General features: G+C 36.2%; 1 long non-coding RNA gene across 1 annotated transcript in view; it reads right to left on the reverse strand.

Annotated features, from left to right (window-relative positions):
* Positions 1-9,244: 9,244 nt before the first annotated feature.
* Positions 9,245-10,782, reverse strand: part of LOC140680285 (uncharacterized) — a 40,184-nt gene continuing 38,646 nt past the window's right edge. Inside the window, exons 2-3 of the long non-coding RNA XR_012051436.1 lie at positions 10,630-10,689; positions 9,245-10,023 (exon numbers count right to left, since the gene is read on the reverse strand). This is a non-coding gene — a long non-coding RNA (uncharacterized lncRNA). The remainder of the gene's footprint in view (positions 10,024-10,629; positions 10,690-10,782) is intronic.

Genomic DNA, 10,782 nt, shown 5'->3' on the forward strand with positions numbered 1-10,782 from the left:
ACAGTGTCTCTTCTCTGAGCTGAGGAGTTCTTGTCTGTCTAATCCTTCCTCTGAGGGTTGCTCTGTAAATATTTTCATCGTTATTGCTCTTCTCTGTACTTCTTCTGTTATGTCTTTGCAGTGGCAGGGAGACAGATTTCCCAGCAATACCCAGGTTTCATGTGCATGAAGTGCCATTGCATTTTTCAGTTTTGTTCTTCACATCTTTGCAATAACTCATATACATCCTGGTTTTTTTGTTTTTTTTTTTTTTTTTTTTTTTTTTATGTTGACTGTATTTGACTCCTGAACTAACATTTTCACAAGCCCTGTTACTAACCTCTGAGATCTCTTTTCTCAGATACAATGGATAGTTTAGCACACCTTACTCCAAAGGTAAAATTATGTTTTATATGGATATCATCCTTTTTTTACTTTTTCCACATTTAGTCATTTATCCTACTAAGCTTGAATATGCCTGGTAGCTCAGTATTGAGGGTTTATTGGCAGTTGAATTAACAACTTTTTCAGCTCTAAAGACCCTCTGCACCATCAACAAATTCTGCTGTTTCACTTTTCAGTCTTTCTCCAGATAATTTTTGTATACATGTAGCAATAGTAGGCCCAGTGTGAAACTGAGACTCCTAGAGTGGTTTTTCCTGTATTGACAAAACTGACTATTTATTCCTACCCTTTCTTTCCAGTTTTTGAGTATTTATTTGCTCATGAGAGAACCTTGGAAATAAACAATAATTTGATCTCTTTGATGGGCTGTTGAAAGGTTTTTGAAGCACAAGTGTACAATAGAAAATGATTATTGATTCTTTAAAGGACGAGCAAGACCAAACTTCTTTCTATAAAATTCACATTGATTTTTTCAGGGATACCACATTTGTCTGTGCATTTTCTGACTGTTTTCTATATCATGTATTCTACTCAATGTCTGAGCACTAGTCCCCAAATCTCTCTTTTCCAAATTTTAATGTAGTGGAGTTTTGATTTTTCTTTTGCTACTCAGGTAATTTTAAAAGGAAGGTGAGAAACCACTTTTAGTTGAATGCTATTTTTAAAATGTTCAAGACCTTTTAGAACTCTGACAACTCATTACTATGATGTTAGCTTTTACTGCTTTTATCCTTATGAGATGGATCTTCCAAATGGTTTCCTGCAAAGATTCTATCATGTTCTCTTCAGGTATCAAATGTGCAAAGAACTGATCTTACTTCACCCAGCTTCTGTCATCAGGAACACTCAAGTTACTTCTCAAAAGATAAGTACAATCCCTATTATAGCAAAGGAAAGCAAACTGAGAGATGAAGGGCTGGCTTTAATAAAGGACTGACATCAGGACCATGTGCATACATAAATTGTTACCTCTTCAGTGATTTCACCTCTTCTAGAAAATTTTATATGAATATCCCATAACAGTTTAGGATGTCTTGAGCCTGGATTAATGCACGCCCCCTCAGTGGAGATGGAAACATTTTCCTGACTCTATTTTGATGTCTTGATCATTAGGCTGTGCTGCCTGGTCTGAGCTTACTTTAAAAGGTCTTTTTACAGTAATTAAAAAACAAAGTCAGGATTTACTTGGGGTTGCCCAGATTAAAAAGAATATATGAAAAAGTCCAAGATAGGAGCAATCCTATTGTTTCAGAAATAGTTACCATCCAAAATCAGTCTATGCATAAAAGAGATTTAAATCACAGATTCACAGAATATCCTCAGTTGGAAAGGACCTACAAGGGTCACCCAAGTCCAGCTCCTGACTCTGCATAGGGCAGCCCAAGAATTACACCATCTGCCATAGAGCATTGTCCAAATACCTCTTGAGCTCTGTCAGGCTTGGTGCTATGATCACCCTGGGGAGCTGTTCCAGTGCCCAGGCACCCTCTGGGGGAAGAACCTTTTCCTAATATCCAACCTAAACCTCCCTGACACTCCAGGCCATTCCCTGGGGTCCTGTCACTGTCACCACAGAGCAGAGATCAGTGCCTGCCCCTCCTCTGCCCCTCACAAGGAAGCTGTGACTGAAGTGAGGTCTCCCCTCAGTCTCCTCCAGGCTGAACACACCAAATGCCCCCAGCCCCTCCTCACACAGCTTCCCCTCCAGACCTTTCACCATCCTTGCTTCCCTCCTTTGGACACTTTCTAGGAGCTAAGTGTCTTTCTCATATCATGTCACCCAAAACTGCACGCATCACTGGAGTTAAGCCTGCACACTTCATTGTAAATGAACACAGAGATGAGGGCTGTTTCAGACAATCTTTCCTTATAAATTCCTGGTGTCTGTGCCTTGTGCCTCAGCACTGCTCATGTTTGCATACTAGCTAATGAACACACCCCTCATTTAAATCACTGCTCCCTTGTCTGGTATAAACAGGCTGCAGCAATTCTGTAGCTGGCAAGCAAGGAAAGGAGAGGCTAAACAAGATTAGCAGAATATCAAAGCATCCTCTTTAATTACCTGCTACAATATGTTCATTTATTTTCGTCTCCAAGTAACTTTTTTTGCCATTCATACCTGATTGATCACATAAGAATAGGGCTGAGAGCTGGGAGAGTCTATTCATTATCTTAAAGGTTTTTATAGTGGGTGCTTTTATTAATCAGATTTCTAAGAGGAAAGGTATGAGGTTGGCCACCACCATTCAGAAAACTAATGCTGGAAGCAAGGACCTAGGCAAGTACCACTCACACAGGCCAGCTAATCTAATTGATAATAGTCCTATTAATTTGGAATTGAATATTAACAGCCTGCAGCACTGGATCATCTTCATACCATTCTCATTATATCAAGTCCTCATTCATTTGGAAGTATAACAAGTGCATAGTGTTAATATCAAAATTAAATGGAGGGATGTAAATTTGGAAAGAGGTATTTATTATTAAGTGTTTACAGGAAAGAAATAAGCCTTTTAGTTCCACTATCATTTAACTAAGTCTGCATAGGAACACCTGAAGAAGTTACATGAATGCAAGATGATAATTAATTAGGGATTAATATTTACTTCAAAAGTAGGGAAGTAGAAATACGAATTGTGATTCTTTTGTCAGCTGCAAAGGAGTCCCTGTGAGTGTTGCTAAATCACCACAGTTACATAGTGCCTTTCTGAGAAGTGTCTGGGTCACTGTGAACATCCTGCTTAGACTGTGGCATGGACACAGGATGCAAGCAATTTTCAGGGCTGCTAAGTTATTAGTCTCTACAGGCTTAGGCATGGGAGAGTTTCTAGGACATTTTGCACAGCTAACCTCTCTAGAAGTGCTCAGAGCAGAACTTCAGGCACTTAATAAATTTTACAGCTGAAAATTGAAGAGCTCTTGACCCTCTGCTACCCAAGCATTTCTTGCAGATTGCTGTCATAGACCCTGGTGTATAAATTCTTCCTGTGTTGCAGTTCAAGCATGGATCTGTAAGATTTTTTGCTTGAAGTCATAGGTGATTCTCTAATATAGTTTATGTTTTGTATAGCATGTTAAAAAATGTTAAACAAGCCAGTTTTATCCAATATATAAAGAGAGAAATTAACAGGTACCAGTGGTTTTCTGTGCTGTGATAACAGTTATGGGTGTGGGCCACAATATTTTTTCTTTCAGTGTGAGAAAATTTTCTCCAAGGCAGCTCAGGTTTATTTATTTATTTACTTGTTATTTGGCGTCATGCTTCTGGTATGTTGTGTCCAGAGTAGTTTTTGTCCCACATTTTCAAACAGATGGGTATGATTTGGCACAGCTGGGTTTATCCTACCAGTTACACAGCTTGGAATAATCTTGTCTGGGTTAGGGTAAAATGAGTCATAGCTTCCCAAAATCATTTGTCACTGTTGTAAAATTAAAGACAATTGGTCCTGATTGGTAGTTTCTGCTCAAAAAAAAGAAGTTTGATTTGAAGGAGCAAGATTGCTGCAGATAAAAACACGAGGGCCCATCTCAGAACTGCTTTATTTGAAAAACTTAGGTCTACATTTTGGTATATGGTAATTTTTCCTCTACTCACACAAAATGAAAAAGTTCTCTACAGTGATGCTGTAGGATATACTGTGTAACTGGATTAGTGCTAGAGAATAAATATTGAAAAATAAACAATATAATGTTTTTACGGTAAAACCAGGATCTGGAGAAAATACTCTCTTTGTCTCCATGAACAAAAAAGTACAGTGACAAAAATTTGTTGGAGAAAATAAATAAAGCACCCTCTGAATTTCTAGATTTACACATATGACTTTATACACCTTGTGCAGGTTTTTCTTGATTCCTCCCTGCTGGTGCTGGGCTCTGGTGTCAGATTGGTAACTTTAGAGGGGCAGGTTACCAAGTTCTGCAGAGACCAAGTCCAGGTGAACCAAGCAGAGAGAGCCAGACTGTGCCTAGGGCTCATCTAAACAGAGAGATATCCATGAACTAAAGTCCACTCCCTGATGTTTCTTCAGAGCGGGAAGCAGGTTCCCAGCTGACACCAAGCAGAAAGGAAAAAGCTCCTACATGGTTTGCTGACAAGCTCCTGCTCTAGAGGAGACACAACTTGTAATCAAATTCCTTCTTCTCAGTCCAGAATTAATTTTGCTGCACTTTTTAAAATGGAATTTATTCAATCTTCTTTCAAAATACAGACAGAATTCTGTCCTTCCTGTATGAATTTAGACAATAATCTTACAAAAAAAAAAAACAAAAAAAAAAAAAACCCAAAAAAACCAAAATGAAACAAAACAAAACAAAAAAAACCCCAAAAAAACCCCATGTTTTGGTAGTGATACTATGCTATGATATCATCAGCTTTGCTACCAAATTACAACTAACATCTTCTAGGGTCACTGTCATCTTCTCCAAAGAGTTTACCCATGTCTTTTCCATGTTTGACCCTAAGAAAGCACAATGTGACTTTCATACATATAATTCTGAAATCTTATTGTATTAATACAGCACTGATTTCAAGACAGCTTCTACTTTGCCCTGCACTGCAGAAATCTGAGAATTAGCACTGCTGTGCATTGCTCTCTTTTTACACACCAGTAAATTCTTCCTCAGATCATCATGTTTAGTTGCTTTAAAATAGAAACAAACAATGCCACTTTGCATAAGCTGAGTTAGGTAATAAATGAGCTGAGTGCTGAAACGAAGGTTCCTTATTTGATTAAGGAACCTAAAGAAACCGGAATTCCATATTCATGAATCCATAATTTTTTTCCATCTATATCGAGTCAGCAGCTGCACATCAAAAGCTGAATCATGTTTACCAAAGGGAAGGAAAGAATCTACTGATATGTTGATACAACAAATCCACATCTTTCCTTTGCTCTGTTGATTAAAAGGGGACCAGAATTTAAGCCTTTATCTTAAGGTTTCTAGTAAATAATATTGGTTTAGATCATTCCACTGTGTAAAGTACGATCAAAACTGTACAAAACCAAAAGACAAATCCAGTGATTTTCTGAAGGTAGAGAGATTGGATTTTTTTCCCCCCATAGTGTTTCCCATTCTGGGCTCCAGGATCTGCATTCATACATTACCTTATGTCTATGGGAGGCTTGAGGCACGCTTAAATGAATTTTGGCAGCTGGACAGGGACCTCCCCCAGCAAACCCCCTGGGCAGCACAGGCCTAGCTTTCATCCACTGATCAGTTCTATTTTGGAGCTGTATTTTTAATGTCATTTAAACCTCTAGTTATTTATAATGTGGGACCTATTAAAAGAATAATCCAGGCCTTCCTTAACCACATGACTTCTTTCCAGAAAGTATTGCATTAATTTACAGTGGAGAATAAAGAAATTTGGTACTCTGAAATCCTCATCAAATCCCACACCCTTGCTTTCACACAAATCTCCATTTTTATACAATACCAGATGTGTAAAAGAAAACTCTCAAAAATTTTCTTTTGTATACACCTCTTGGGGCTGATATGGGCCGTTATAATGATTTATTTGCTATTTGTTGTGCACTGGCAGATGTTTGAGTATTTGCAAACAAGATGGATGATGTTACCATTGTGTGACCTTGCAGCCTACTTACTAATGAGGTAACACAGGCAAGCAGGGACCCCAGAATAATGGTGTGCTTGCAGATTTGGGCTACTACTGAGTTATTTTTATTATTGCTTGAAGAGCAATAGGTGTTAATTATCCAATTAGTACCAATTAGTAACTCAGCTGAAGTGGAGGTGGTGCTGTATAATTGTCAAAATTTCTCTCAAAATTACTTCCTGGGGCAAGCTTCTACCTGAGAACAAATTAGATTTTTCAATGTTTTTCTAGCAGGAAGTCAAGAAACAACTGCTAAGCTAAGTGACATGTTAACACAATTATAGTGTGTTTTAACCTATCTTCATTTTTATCTTTGTCTTTGATTTAGTGGATTTACTTTTTCTGTAGGTTGCAAATACAGCTCATCAGAACATAGCTCAGCATGCTTGCTGCTAGAAAGAAAGTAATCCCTTCTCCTGAACAGATCAGTAATGCTTGAGTAAACCAGATTTGAAATTAGTAGGGGTATGAAAGAAGTTCTAGTTGTGGTGGATGATATAACAAGATAAAGATGAAATATTTTTATATGCTTTGTTATTAATTGAGCCACACCTTGAGTAGTCTTATGACTGTAAGGTCTCAGGTATGAGCCTAATGCAAAATATCAACAAGCTACACCAAAAATCTAACATTTATAAAAATAATATTAAACAGTTCAAAATAGCTCTTTGAAGTGAGATTAGCTACTGAAACCATGGTCACTCTCTTTCAAACCATACTTGTCTTTCAGTATGTAAAAAAAAAAAAAAAAAAAATCAGGTAAATTTAGTTCTTTTCAGATCTTTCTATAGCAATAGTTACCTGCCATCACTCACAGAGCAAGGCAAGGTACAGTTCAACCATTATTTGCAGTAACATAGCCCACAGGAATTAATGATAATGCCAGTAAGCAATTTAGATCAAAGTGTAATCAATAGATAAAAAAAAAAAAACCTCCTTGTGGCAATATAAGTGTATTTCTTAAGCAGTTTTTTCTTTTTTTCTTTTTAAAGTTGACCATAATTTCTTACATGGTATATGAACTGCAGGGATGGCAACAAAAGCACTTTTGATTTGTTATTTATTTGATTTTTTTTCTAGTCTTGATATAACTGTATATAAAGTCTTCATAACGCATTCCTTTAATTGTTTCTTTCTCCAAGGAACTGATCCTTTTGATGAAAGCACAGCTCATCAGGAGCCAGAGCATCAAGTTCTATGGATGAAGTGCCATAACTTTCAAAGCTTGAGATCCATTGCTTGTTTATGCAATAATTGCCTCAATATAAAATTCATCTCTCAGCATCCTGTGCTGTCAATATCAAATAGATATTTATAGATTCAGGGGTTTTTTTTTGTAGTTTAATCAAATTAAAAAGTAAAGGTACTGTTAGATGAAGGCAATAGCATGCATAGTGAAGCACCTTAATACGTATAAACTTGTGCATTTCTAGCAAATCAATTACATGGTGCTTTTGCCTTTTATCTCTGACTGTTAATGATTGCCATATTAAATAACGTCTTAAATAGCTTGCTAGGATGCTCCCTGGTCTCTAGAAGGCAGACTGAGTGTCTGCCAGCTCTTTTTCTATAACATCTTAAGGTCTTTAACTGTCTGAACAGCTGGATGATTGCATAGAGCACTGGCAGGCAGCCGCTCTCCCCTCCAAACCCCAATTAAAGCCTCTGTCGCAGAGCTAAGAAAGCACAAGCTGCAGTTTTATTTTATGCAACAATCGATGGCAGTCGTTTTTTAAAATGATATAGCACTCTAGTTTTGCATATGGCTCAACAAAATCCCTTCTGTTTGCAACTGGTTAATGATCTGCCAACAAGCCTCCCCAATGCATTTGCCATTTGATATTATTCGCCAGGCAGTTCACACGAAAACTCTTCAGTCTGCAGGCTCTGAGGAGAAATTTCTTCCAGCAACCCCTGTTCGAAATTTCAGCTACATTGATTGGTTAGAACTGAAAACAGAGGCCACATGCTTTTTTTTTTTTTTTTGTTGTTTCTTGGTAGGAAAAGTACAGCTCTTGGAGGGAGAGGCAACTTTGGGGGATGATTCAACCAACCCTGGATTAGTGTGGGATTAATCACCCTCTGCCTATTGACTACAGAAGGAGCCTGAATGATTGACTAATCTAGGTACTTAAATTTCAAAGTAAGGTGGTTCCCACTCTTAATATATACTTTTGACAGACAGTGATATATAACTGTTATGGTAAAGCCATTAATGGACACTATTATATAGCATACCACTGTAGTAAGTCTAAATATCACTGAGCTAATCCAAAATTTGACTAAAAACCCCAAACCAATAATGGTCTTAAGTCCCGTCTCAATCAATAATAATATTCAAACCACATCTAAATATGAAAAACTGTTAATATTTATATATTCCTTTGCTTTACCTTTAATTTTATAAGCTCTACTTTCTTATCTGTTCTTGACACTGCATGAGTCATATTCTAACCCAAGTTAACAAAGTTTTATTTAGCAGAAAAATTGCTACAGCCTGCAGTGCTATTCTCTTTATGTATTTATATATGACTGTGCCCAAATCACTTCCTTCAGCACCTTGTGTTGGCAAACTTTAATATTAAAGGACCTTCATACTGATAAATCTTTAGTGTCTTTCTTTTGCCTAAGTAATTAAGCTGACATCATTCAAAAGAATCCTATTCAAATAAATCAGAGATTAGTTGTTAGAGAACACGTTCGCTCTTTTTGAACAGGTAGAAATGACTACTTATTCATGCAATTTAAAATCCTTCCCACTGCCTTTTGCTGGAGCATGTACATTCCTCTATGACACACTGCTTATCAGGTCTTGAAAATCTCCAACTTCACTGCTTTCTAACAGGGCATGAAAAACTGCTGCAGTATACAAAACTTCTGCATTGTGCTGATGTAATGGGCTGCTTTAACTCAACATAGCCAGGATCAAGCAAGAGGTAGTGGAAGTTCTGCTCTCTAAAATCACCAGTGTGACATCTCAGCTGGTTTGTGAGATGGTTATCCTGGCCTGAGGCAAGAGACTGTAGTGGCCATTTTGTGGGAATTCCAGTATCCCAGGATAACCTAGAATTACCTCCATAAAATTTCTAAGGGCACAAGATTATTTAAATATATATATATAATATATATATATATACACATATATATATATATATTATATAAATATATATATATTTAATGAAAGAAAAATATACTTTTTTTATTATTATGACCCGTTGTATTACAGGTTTTTTTCTAACAAAGCATTGGGATAAGCAATAAAACATTTCTGTAAAACAATCCATCTGTGCCTGGTACTTTATGGCCTATGAATATGGATATTTTTCCTGCTTTGTAATAATTAGTAAGTCTGTTTCATTGAATTCTGCTTTTTGACACCCTGGAGAGACCTCACTTTGACGGTCTGCTGTACTTGTTCAGGAAATGTTCCTCTAATGGTTTACAGTGCCAAACTGACCTATATATTGTGTTTATTTTCCTATCTGTCTGGTATGGTACTAACTCACATCTTTTATACCCTTTATAGCGCTCTATATCTTTGGAGAAAGATACAGTTCCTTGCCTTTTATTTTTTATTCTATTTATTTAATTTTTTTATTATTTTTTATTATTTTTTATTCTTTTATTGAAAAACATTCATTATGAATAAAGTAATGATTCAGTCTTTCAAGATTAGTTGTAAATCCCTCCTATAACAACTCATCTTCCTATAATTAACTCTGTGGCTAAACCTCTCCCTAAAAATATTTCAAAGGAATTTTCCATGCTTTATGTGTGATGAGTGACCAAACATTCAACCAAGTTTATGTTATCTGTTTTTGATTATTAATATAAGATACTTAAATAATGACAATGATCAGCAGAAAAGGTACATGAAAACTAAACTTTTTCAGATAAAGAGACTTCATTGAGACATCTTTTACATTCAAAAAACAATTTGAGTTACCAGTAAGGAAGAGGAAAACTCACATTTTTAATTCCATGAGGGAGTTTTATCCTTCAAAAAATCCTTAAATGCTAAACTGGAACGAAAAAAAAAAAAAAAGTGTTAGAAGATTCCAATGGTAATAACAGTACATAAATATTTTTATAAGATTAAATTTTTTCATTTAACTCATTATACACTAATTTAATGCTATAGTTCTATTTTATTCCATATTATTAGTATAAATAGAAGTATATGATGACATATAACAAATAAAGGGTCTAATTTATTCCATTAGATGATGACACTAGCAGATTCAGAGAGAGATCAATTTCCATGCCAAAACACATTTACTTTGTGTCTGTTTAGCATTCGTTCTGCTTCTGTTCCGAACAGCATTTCCCAAACTATTATCTTATTGGATCAAAATGTGCAAGGAAATTCCACAAGAGCAACATTTAGGATGGATTTCTGTTGCTCTTGTTTTCATTCATTCATTATCATGAGAAACAGAAGGGGTAATTCAGTCCTCCATCACCAGGTGAAAATGTGGAGTTGAAAGAAGGAAAGACAATATGAAAATATTATAGATGTTCTTCCAAACCTCAGGAGAGGGACACATTTTGGACAAATGTTTGAAGAGTGGGTGTGGGATGCTGAGCTGGAATGCTTTCTGTTAACCATCTCTAATTTCATTTCCTACCTCGCACTGTGATCCAGGAAGTCTGTTCTCCAGCATGAGTCATTTTGTCACATTCCAGATCTGAAATGAATAAAGCTATTAACATTTATAGTATGCTGTAGTTTTGCCATATTTTGCAAATGTCTATTCTTTATTCATCTGTTGTCATTGTCA

This window comes from Taeniopygia guttata, chromosome 1 (genome assembly GCF_048771995.1).
Source record: "Taeniopygia guttata chromosome 1, bTaeGut7.mat, whole genome shotgun sequence".
Lineage (NCBI taxonomy): Eukaryota > Metazoa > Chordata > Aves > Passeriformes > Estrildidae > Taeniopygia > Taeniopygia guttata.